Source organism: Mustelus asterias, chromosome 6, assembly GCF_964213995.1.
Source record: "Mustelus asterias chromosome 6, sMusAst1.hap1.1, whole genome shotgun sequence".
Classification (NCBI taxonomy): domain Eukaryota; kingdom Metazoa; phylum Chordata; class Chondrichthyes; order Carcharhiniformes; family Triakidae; genus Mustelus; species Mustelus asterias.
The window spans coordinates 26,872,205-26,883,798 of record NC_135806.1 but is presented as its reverse complement, the minus strand read 5'-3'; the positions used below and the strand labels follow the sequence as shown (position 1 = coordinate 26,883,798).

Genomic DNA, 11,594 nt, shown 5'->3' with positions numbered 1-11,594 from the left:
TGAGTCCGGGACCAGTGACATCACTGCCCCTGTATCTATTTCCATTCTGATTACCTTCCCTGCCACCTTTGGAAGGACCCAGAATCTATCAGCTTCTCCACCAGCCAACAAAATATTCAACCAAAAGTCTGTCATGTTCGGACTTCTGCCTCCTCGGCAGATAGTCTGTCCTCTTCTTGGCTGGCGGCATGTATCTTGTGTCTAATCTTCAGGTTTGTCTCTCTCTGACTCCCCTTTTCTTTTAATTGCGCCTGACAATTCTGGGCAATATGTTCCATCCGCTTATACCAGTGGCATTGGGCTTTGCAAGTCCAGCATGTGGACTCTTTGTGGCCAGACTTGGCAATCTATGGTTGACACCATGTTCTCTTGCTCTCCAGCTACTTTGTGTAGTCGGGCACCGACACCCAACTGTGTTGCTTCATTTGGAGCCAGTTCCATAAAAGTAGCTACTTCAAAAACCATTTTAAAGTCTAGACTTTTTTTGTCGCAGTTTCCATTCTATTGTTTCATTGTGTAGCCCAAACACCAAACAATCCCACAAGACATCCTATCGGAAAGTGCCGAATTCGAGGTGCTCACCTTGTCTCTTCAACACAACCACAAATTGCACAATGGATTCACCTTCCAATTGCATTCCCTGATAAAATCGGAACCATTCTGCTATCATAAATGGCTTTGGGACATAATGATTCATTAGTGCTTTGCAGAGCTCCACTGGGGAACACTCTGCGGGTTTCCCTGCTTCTATGAGGCTTCTTAACATAACAAACATTTTACTCCCTGCTAATGCGAGTTCTTCATCCACATTATTTGCCTTTAAATAAGGGTGAAAATGCTCTATGTTTAGCTTCCAGCTCTCCATATCTTCGCTAAAAAGCTCCATTGCCCCAACCAGCCGTTGGGCAGGAAATTCCTCCTTAAAGTCAATGGACCTTTTGCTAGTTTGTCAAATTTTCCATCCCGCCTGTGACAATTTTACAGCTGCCAGGACTGGCAAATCTAGGTCAGTATGTCAGACATCAGTTCCAAAATGCACATGACTGCAAATGATACAAAATCATGATGATATGGGCAGCCATGTTCTGATTCAATGACCTACCAGAATTACTGCAATGACGCTGCAATGCCACACTATTATATACTAATGACTTCAAACAAAGTAAAACCTGCTGGGGTGACCAAATAAACCTGTTGGACTTTAACCTGGTGTTGCTAAAACTCTTACGGGGTGAGTATGAGCAGCCAATCTCCCCTGACACTTTCTGCCCCTGTCAAAAACTAATATCTGCCCCCTTGTCTTTTCCTTCCAATTGAGTCAATGATGAATGAGGAAAGCTCCCACCATATATTGTATATTTGCTGTTTATTTGTGCAACATTTTAGGAACAAATGAATCAGAAACCCTAAAGAAAGTTGGTTTATTTTCAGTTTGGCCTGATTTATTATTTCCAAGAAAGTATGAAGGGCTTTGGATGTAGTAAGTTATTTTGAAAGTGAGAAATGCTTCTACAACACCTTAGCTCTGAAATTCTGGGGTGGTGTGTGTGTGTGGGGGGGGGCAGGGGGTGGGGGGGGTGGTGGGGGGGGGAGGTGGATGCTGGGAGTGCAGTGTTCGTCTGTACCATTTCCACAATCAGTAAGGATAGGCAACAACACCTCCTCCACGATCATCTCCAACACCAGTGCCCCACTAAGGCTGTGTCCTCAGCCCCCTACTCTATTCCTTATACACCTATGACTGTGTAGCCAAATTCCCCTCCAATTCGATTTTCAAGTTTGCTGACGACACCACTGTAGTGGGTCAGATCTCAAACAATGTCGAGACAGAGGGCCCGATTTTACCAAAAATTCGCGCCCGAATTGGGCAGCCCGACGATTTAAATGCATTAGCTTGCATTTAAATCGACTTAATGAATCGCGCGCCCAACTCTACCGCCAAATCCCACTTTACCGTCTTCTGGCCCATTCTGGATCCGCGCTTTTAGCGACCTGCCGAATAAAAATCCGGCAGGGGAACCTCCGAAGCCCTCTCTGCCCTTGTGAAGTCACCATCCTCCTCGACCATCCTTCGCAGACCCCCCCCCCCCACTAACCACCCCGGCAGACCCGCCCCCCCCCCCCCCCCCCCCAGATCAGACCCCCTGGGAGGCAGGCCCCCCCCCCTGGCAGAATCCCCCCCCCCCCCCGGGATCAGACCCCCCCTGGGAGGCAGGCCCCCCTCGGCAGAGCACACCCCCAGCCTACCTCGATCGCTGGTCTCCGTCCTGCCTGCCTCCCTCCCTCCTTCCGACCTGCAGTCCTTCGAGAGCCTGCAGCACCTTCCTGGCCTTCTGCTGGCGTCCGCCGGAGGAGGGGGGCGGGCTCAGATGGATCTCTGGTTGGGGGGGCAGGATGGACTTGGGAGAATCTTGCAAACTGAAAATAATGTAGCATCTTCTTTGTACTGCTGGCGGATCCTGAGCTGAGCAGAATGACTGAGTGGGAGGGTGTGCCCTCGGCCGCAGAGACCCCCGAGATTAAGCTATTTGGCAAATGGAGCACGGACGATGTTCAGATCAATGACATTTCGCTACAGGATTACATCACTGTCAAGGAGAAATATGCCAAGTACCTCCCGCACAGTTCTGGGCGCTATGCTGCCAAGCGTTTCCGCAAGGCCCAGTGCCCCATTGTCGAGCGTCTGACCAACTCTGTGATGATGCACAGGCGCAACAACGGCAAGAAGCTGATGACTGTACAGATTGTGAAGCACGCCTTTGAGATCATCCACCTACTAACCGGTGAGAACCCACTGCAGGTACTGGTGAATGCCATCATCAACAGCAGTCCCCGTGAAGACTCCACCAGAGCCATGTGGTGAACTTGGAAGATAATGTCAAAATTATAATCGCAGGAACTATAAACCTGACAGTCAAAAATTTGGGAAAATATTCCAAAATATGGATGGGGGGATATATATTTTGGAATATTTTCCCAAAATTTTGACTGTCAGGTTTTTAGTTCCTGCAATGATAATTTTGACATTATCTTCCAAAGGGAATTCCTCTAATTCTGTGCAATGTTCAGATGAAAACAAGATGAAAGAAAGGATCCAAGGCTGCTCCAGAGGCAGATTAGCTGCACCCAACGTTGCCCATGCAAATCACATTCATAGGTAGGGGCACATCTACCATGGAATGTGAGAGAAGAGTTGCCAATACAAACTTCTTTTCACTATGGTTGATTTCCCAGATTTAGTAATCTCCTTGAATCTTATTTCCAACCAAGTTCCACCACGGGGACAATTCTTCCAAGTTCACCACATGACTCTGAATATTTCAGCACCTGGCTCATGGCTACAGGGACATCAACAATCCAGTTAACATAGCTAGGGATATGGGAGTAGGGCCTGGGTGGGATTGTGGTCGGTGCAGACTCGATGGGCCGAATAGCCTCTTTCTGTGCTGTAGGGTTTCTAAGATTCTAAGATTCTAAGTTACAGATCACCAATGTATTATACAGGTCACTAATTGCTCACTAGGACACTGTAGTTTAATTACCTTTCCCATAGATAATTAGGCAGCACGAAGAAGATGCTACATTATTTTCAGTTTGCAAGATTCTCCGAAGTCGATCCTACCCCCGCTCCCCGCCCCACCCCCCCCCCCCCCCCCAACCCCCACCACCCCCTGCTCTCTCTGCTGTTTTTTTCTTTCGCGCCCGGGTTCGCTGCTTCAGATTTTTTTCAAACTGCGCATGCGCAGTTCAGAGCTCCGATCGTTCTGGCAGCGCTAAGCCCCGCCCACTGCGCGGATCGGACTGGAGCCGGCAAAAAGCGTATGGGCGCGCTGCAAAGAGGATTCCAGGCTCGGATCTGCATTACGCCCGGATCCGGCCCTTCGACTCCAAATGGTAAAATTGGGCCCAGTGTACTGGAATGAGATAGAGAATCTAGTGAACTGATGCAGCCACAATAATCTCTTCCTCAATATCAAGAGGAAGGAGATTGTCATCGACTTCAGGAAGCATAAAGGAGAACATGCCCCTGTCTACATCAACGGGGACGAAGTAGAAAGGATCGAGAGCTTCAAGTTTTTAGGTGTCCAGATCACCAACAACCTGTCCTGGTCCCCCCATGCCGACACTATAGTTAAGAAAGTCCACCAACGCCTCTACTTTCTCAGAAGACTAAGGAAATTTGGCATGTCAGCTACGATTCTCACCAACTTTTACAGATGCACCATAGAAAGCATTCTTTCTGGTTGTATCACAGCTTGGTATGGCTCCTGCTCTGCCCCAGACCGCAAGAAACTACAAAAGGTCGTGAATGTAGCCCAATCCATCACGCAAACCAGCCTCCCATCCATTGACTCTGTCTACACTTCCCGCTGCCTCGCAAAGCAGCCAGCATAATTAAGGACCCCACGCACCCCGGACATTCTCTCTTCCACCTTCTTCCTTCGGGAAAGATACAAAAGTCTGAGGTCAAGTACCAACTGACTCAAGAACAGCTTCTTCCTTGCTGCTGTCAGACTTTTGAATGGACTTACCTTACATTAAGTTGATCTTTCTCTACACCCCAGCTATGACTGTAACACTACATTCTGCACTCTCTCGTTTCCTTCTCTATGAACAATATGTTTTGTCTGTATAGCATGCAAGAAATAATACTTTTCACTGTATGTTAATACATGTGACAATAATAAATCAAATCAAATCTAGTTTTATGCAATAACCCTGGCAGAGGTCCAGGAAACCTTCAGAAAAACTAATGAATGGCTGATCTTAACATTTTTGCCTGTTCTCTAAGTATTCGATTAGAGTCCCACTGGAGTTACAAAATGTGAGCAGACGAATCTTGTAGAATATCAGGATACCTCACCCTGTTAACCCACTGTGGGAAAGGGCAAGTTCTTAGAAGCTCATGTGACCAATGGGCCAATCAGGCTGGAGCACGCAAATCCTGGGGCTGAGCGCAGATTTTCCTTGCCAGTTAGGTGCCTGGATTCATGGAGCACAGGAGCCTTTATATCGCTCTCTGTAAATTATTACTTACCTTAACAGATCGTTTATTTGTTGAACTCCTTGGTAGTCGTCAGTCTTTGCAAGATACTATACCCATCCTCATGTAAAAAATGTAATATTGAAGGCTCCCATATCACTTCAATTCCATTAATGCAGTCACATTTTTTAAAGTGATGAATAATAAACCATTCTATGTCCAGAATTGAAAATGTGAATTGTATATAGTACTATAGATTAAGTTTTCAAAATAGATAAGTGATAACAGTGAAATGATGTTTCAGCGAGGTACTTAGCTTTTGTTTTACTTAGAAAGGAGTTTTGTAATAAATCTTGGTGGGGAAAAATGATTAGATCTTCTGCCATTGCTAAATGATACGATTGATTGTTTTTCTTAGTGTAACACACTCATTCAATGATTTGCTTATATATTTGTTTCAAGTGGACACTCAAGCAAATTCAATGAGGTTGTGCTCCAAGGGCGTTATAGACCAAATTGCAATTCAGACTCCTGTCAAACAGTTCCCTTTGATTAAGGGGGCGGCACGGTGGCACAGTGGTTAGCACTGCTGCCTCACAGCACTAGGGACCCGGGTTCAATTCACAGCTTGGGTCACTGTCTGTGTGGAGTTTGCATATTCTCCCCGTGGGTTTCCTCCGGGTGGTCTGGTTTCCTCCCCTATTCTGAAAGACGTGCTGGTTAGGTGCATTGACCCAAACAGGCGCCAGACTGTGGTGACTAGGGGAATTTCACAGTAACTTCATTGCAGTGTTAATGTAAGCCTTACTTGTGACTAATAAATAAGCCTACAAAGAACAGTACAGCATAGGAACAGGCCCTTCTGCCCACTGAGTCTGTGCTGATACAGATGCCTCTCTAATCTAATATTTTCTTGTCTCTACATGGTCCATATCCCTCTATTTCCTGCTTATTCATGTATCTATCCGGATGCCTCTTGAACGTTGTTATCGAACCTGCTTCCACCACCTCCTCCGGCAGCATTTTCCAGGCATTCACCTCCCTCTGTGTGAAAAACTTGCCCCTTACATCTCTTTTAAACTTTCCCCCTCTCACTCTCAATCTTTGCCCCCAAGTAATTGGCCTTTCAATCCTGGGAAAATGACTCTGACTATCCACTCTATACAAGCCTGTCCTAATCTTGTAAACCTCTATCAGGTCCCCCCCTCCCCGCATCCTCTGATGCTCCAATGAAAACAATCCATGTTTGTTCAACCTTCCTTCATAGTCCATATCCTCCAAACCAGGCGACATCCTGGTAAATCTCTTCTGCACCCTTTCCAATGAATCAACATCCTTTCAGTAGTGTGGTGACCAGAATTGTACATAATACTCCAAATGTGGCCTAACCAAAGTCTTATACAGCTGCAACATGATTTTCCAATTCCTATACTCCTGACCGATGTTGGCCAGCATGCCATATGCCTTCTTGACCACCTTGTCCACATGAGTTGCCACCTTCAGGGAACTGTGTATCTGCACACCTAGATCTCTCTGTATGCTAATATTTCTAAGGACTCTGCCATTTACTTATATTTTCCTTCTGCAGTAGACCAACCAAATCGCATCACCTCATATTTGTCTGGAATAAATTCCATCTGCAATCTTTCGGTCCAGGTCTCCAGCCGATTTCAATCCTGCTGTATCCTCTGACAATCCTCCTCACTATCTGCTACTCCTCCAATGTTTGTATCATCTGCAAATTTACTAATCAGACTACCTACATTTTCCTCCAAATCATTTATATATATATTACAAACAACAGAGGCCCTAGCACTGACCCTTGTGGAACACAGCTTGTCATAGACCTCCAATTGGAAAAGTACCCTCCCACTGCTACTCTCTGCTTTTTATGCCCAAGCCAGTTTTATATCCATCTTAGCAGCTCATCTCGGATCCCATATGACTTCACCTACTGTATCAACCTGCCATGAAGAACCTTATCAAAGGCTTTACTAAAGTCCATGTATACAACATCCACTGACCTGTCCTGGTCAATTTTTTTTGTCACTTCCTCAAAGAACTCAATCAAGTTTATGAGCCACGACATCCCCTTCACAAAACCATGCTGTCTATCGCTAATAAGCCTATTGTCTTACAGATGTAAATACATCCTGTTCCTAAGAATCCTCTCCAATAATTTGCCCACCACTGATGTAAGGCTCATAGGCCTGTAATTTCCCGAATTGTCTCTTTTGCCCTTCTTAAACAGAGGAACAATGTCAGCGACTCTCCAATCCTCTGGTACCTCGCCCGTGGCTAAAGATTGCAGGGATAGCTTTGCTCAATGCACTTCCAAAATGTATTGGACATTTACAACTGTACTGCATGTTTAACAAAATATTATTATTCAATATATATATACCTATAAAATATATGAATATTGTTGATATTACATAGCATTATGCAATAACATTATACATTAAACACAAGCTGCACTGTTATTTTTAAGGCATGCCTAGCCTTTGTAACATCTGCTCTCAATGGGAGTTTAAGGCTCTCTTTATGACTGTATCTTCTCCCTCCTCAAGTTCTGTTCTGTTCTCTGAGATCCTTTCAGGTTAGGTTTTAATTAAGTCTTAACAAGCAATGCCTTCCTGCTATTTTCCTGATATCTGTTTATTAATTATTGTCACTATCATATTGTTTTTTTCAGGGACCTTGTTAGATGCTCTTCATTAGACCTAGCTCTGATGAAGGGTCATCCAGGCTCAAAACATTAACTCTGTCCTCTCTCCACAGATGCTATCAGACTTGCTGAGTTTCTCCAGCACTTTCTGCTTTTGTTTCAGATCCCGGCATCCACAGTATTTGCCTTTATATTGCTGCTCGATGCGAATTGGTTGTCCCATTTTCTGATTCACATCAGTTCTTACACTTCAAACATATTTCATTGGCTGTAAAGTGCTTTGGGATGTGCTGAAGTCTTGCAGGGTGCTATATAAAGAAAATATTTCTTTCTTTATAATTCCACCACATACAGCAGTGAGGCAATCTTCCTTCAATACTCTTCATTCACCAATGGCTGCAGCTGGTGGTGTGACTTCCCAAACTGGATTATCTTGCAAACCGCATAATGAATTAGTTAATTCAGAAATATGCAACAGCTTTGGACTTTCCACGTGAAGATTTTAAAGCTAAAAGGAGGGGTATGAACAGCAGAATATAGCCACCTTTGGGTGATTAATTATTTTCCTGAAACTTGGTTAGACAACTAGATTTGCTCTTCTTGGTGAAGGAAATGAAACTGTAGAAAGAAACGTTATTTCAAATGAGTTAAAGCAATAACCCATTCTTAAAACTTTCTTCTGAATGAATTGCAATGCAAATATCATGAATTTACCAAGATTTTAACTTATTCAAGATAGGAAGTTATTTCACCAATTAATTGTTAAAGGTACAATGAAATGATCAGTCTAGTAACATCCAATATGCCTCATGGGGATTTTTAATCTAAAATGGAGGGGGAAGCAGCAGATTACAGTCGGATTAGGATATACTGACACAGAACCAGTCACATTAGAAGAGATGTTAAATACCATCTGTGAAAACTAAAAGATCTTGCAAATTGATTCAGTGAGTGTATTTTCTTTTTACAAAAGCTTTATCTTAATTTGAAATATAATAAGGACAGATTCACCAATCACAGGGCATAAGTAACATTTGAATAGACTGATTCTGAGAGAGGGCTATAGCCCCAATTATCCTGACAGATACCCACTCCCCTACCACTCTCTCAGCCCTCTATTCATGTAAACATCAAAAGTATCTTGTAGAATGGTTCAATTACTATCATAAAAGAATCAAAGAATCATAAAGAACAGAGGGAGGTCCTTCAGTCCATTGAGCTTTGAAAGAGCTGTCCGATTAGTTTTAATAAGCTGCTCTTTCCCAATTGCCCTGCAATTTCTTCCTTTCTTTTTTAATCCTTTCTATCTCCCTTTCGCAAGTTACTATTGAATCTGCTTCCACCATCCTCTCAGGCAGTGCATTCCAGAACATAACAAGTCACTGCATTAAAAACTTCTCCCCATCTCCCCTCTGCTTTTCTGTCAATTGCCTTAATTTATTTTCTTCGGACCCCGACCAGTGAAATGGCTAAAAATTTAATGGTGTCAATTTTCAGGTTTAGGGGTCACAATGAACAGCAGATGGATGGAAAGGTGGGGAATTATGGAGCAACGGTGATGTAAGGATCATTTAAGAAGAACCGGAGGGTGCGGTCTTACCGGCCATTCACACTACACTCCCACTGCAGCGAGGTCAGAGAATTTGACGCCCAACCAAATATCCATTCACTGCAGCGGGGTGGGAAAATCCCACCTGCATGAAGGGTGGCAACCCTCCAGCTGGAATCCGATTAGCCACTCACAGACAGTCCATTCGGAGTAATGGGGCCCTAGATTCTCACTTCCACCCATCCTTCTACTTTCACCTTCTCTTCTTCCTTCTCTTGCTCTTTCCATGGTGGTCTTTGTATGTCAAGTGACAAGAACTCTGCACTCATGAGAGCCAGAAGCAACAGAAAATTGACACCATTGAATTTTTAGCCATTTCACTGGCCGGAGTTGAAAGGAAATAATTGCCGTTAATTTGAAGATTCACTCTAGCTAGTATTGTCAGTGTTGTCTTGATAATCTAGGCAGCAGGGCTATTGTTTCAGAACAGTGATAATGTCTTCCACTCCTGGTTTTCATTGTACACATATTGTTCACATGTGGTTAGGTGATGGAGAACACCATGAGACATGCGCACAACAATTGCCCTTGTCAATAAATGGCCATCTTTTCGTTCATCAAAGTTGTTCAAATATTTAAGGAGATATTTCAGAACTCTCAACAAAAAATATATTCCATTGAGAATGAAAGGTTATTCGAGAAGGATGCATCTTCTGTGGCTAACTAAGGAAGTTAAGGATGGTATTAAACTGAAAGAACCATAGAACCATAGAAAATTACAGCTCAGAAACAGGCCCTTTGGCCCTTCTTGTCTGTGCCGAAAAGACATACAATCCAGGGAAGATTCGTGGTAGACCTGAAGATTGGGAACATTTTCGAAACCAGCAAAAAACTGACACCTAAAAACAAATAAAGTGGGAGAAAATTGGAGTAAAAGAGAAAACTAGCAAGAAATATAAAACAAACAGTAAAAGCTTCTCCAAGTAAACAAAAAGGGTAGCTAAAATGAGCATTGGTCCCTTAGAGGATTAGACTAGGAAATTAATAATGGGAAACAAGGAAATGGCATTAACTTTGAACAAATATTTTGTATCTGTCTTCACAGTAGACCACACAAAAAACTTACCAAGAATAGTAGAAAAGCAAGGGACAAGAAAGAGAAAGGAAATTAAAATAATCACAACCACTCAAGTAAAAGTATCGGGAAAACTAATGAGACTAAAGGCTGACAAATCCCCTGGTCTTGGTGGCCTGCATCCGAGGGTTGTAAACAAAGTAAATGCAGAGAGAGTGGATGCACTGGATGTAACCTTCCAAAATTCCCTAGTATCTGGAAAGGTCCCAGCAGATTAGAAAACTGCAAATGCAAGATTACTATTCAGGAAAGGAGAAACAAGAAACTAGATCCGTTAATCTAACATCCGTATGGTGTCTGGTCACTTTAAGGAGTGATCTTATGAAAGGGTCACATGACCAATCAGGACTGGAGTTGAGGTTTCACTCCAACTTGTCTGGGCTTGTCTCAGCAGCTAGATCCTAAAGTTATGTCTGGAAGGATTGAATCTGCAACACCCTGTAAATAAGTGTTGTTCATTAATAAACAGCTTGTTCTTAACTGGCTGAGCCAAGTTACTACAATCTGTCACTGGGAAAATGCTAGAATATGTTATTAAGCGGGCAGTAGCCGGCCATTTAGAAACCCATAATACAATCAGGCAGGGAGAGCAATCATGGCATTGTGAAAGGGAAATTGTGTTTGACAAATTTATTCAAATCCTTTGAGATGTAAGAATGAGTGTGGATTAAGGAAAGCCAGTAGATGGATTTCCAAAAGTATTTATGTCTTCTCTAAGGATGCATAACTTCCACACTGCAGGATAAGGTTCTTGCAGCAGTGAAAATGGAGTCTGCCTGAACTCAGCACTGAGGGGACTTGGCAAGCTCTAAAAGAATGTTTCTCTCATAGGGGAATCTAGGGCCAAGGGGCAGAGTTTAAAGGTGTCTCCTTCTCTCCAAGAGTTATTAGTCATTCAAAATCTCTTCCATGTGGAGTCGTTAATGCTGGGTAATTGAACAGTTTCAAAGCTGAGAGAGACAGATTTTTGATTGACAATGGAGTCCAACGTTATGAGGGACAAGTAAGATCATGACATTAAAACTACAATTGATCACCCATGATCATGTTGAATGGTGGAGTAGGCTCAATGGACCAAATGGCCTACCTCTGCTCCTATTACGATCTTACAAAAATGGTGGAAATAGCAGACCGGCACAAGCTAAATATATCGTGGATATAATGACAAGAGTCTCTCACCAACATGATGCTTCGTGCATAGTCGCACACTTTATGTTGAGAGCCATGCTGAACTTTACTGTAACTGGTAGCGCCATCC

General features: G+C 43.4%; 1 pseudogene; it reads left to right on the top strand.

Annotated features, from left to right (window-relative positions):
• Window positions 1-2,456: 2,456 nt before the first annotated feature.
• LOC144495245 (small ribosomal subunit protein uS7 pseudogene) lies at window positions 2,457-2,863 on the top strand (annotated as a pseudogene).
• Window positions 2,864-11,594: the final 8,731 nt, after the last annotated feature.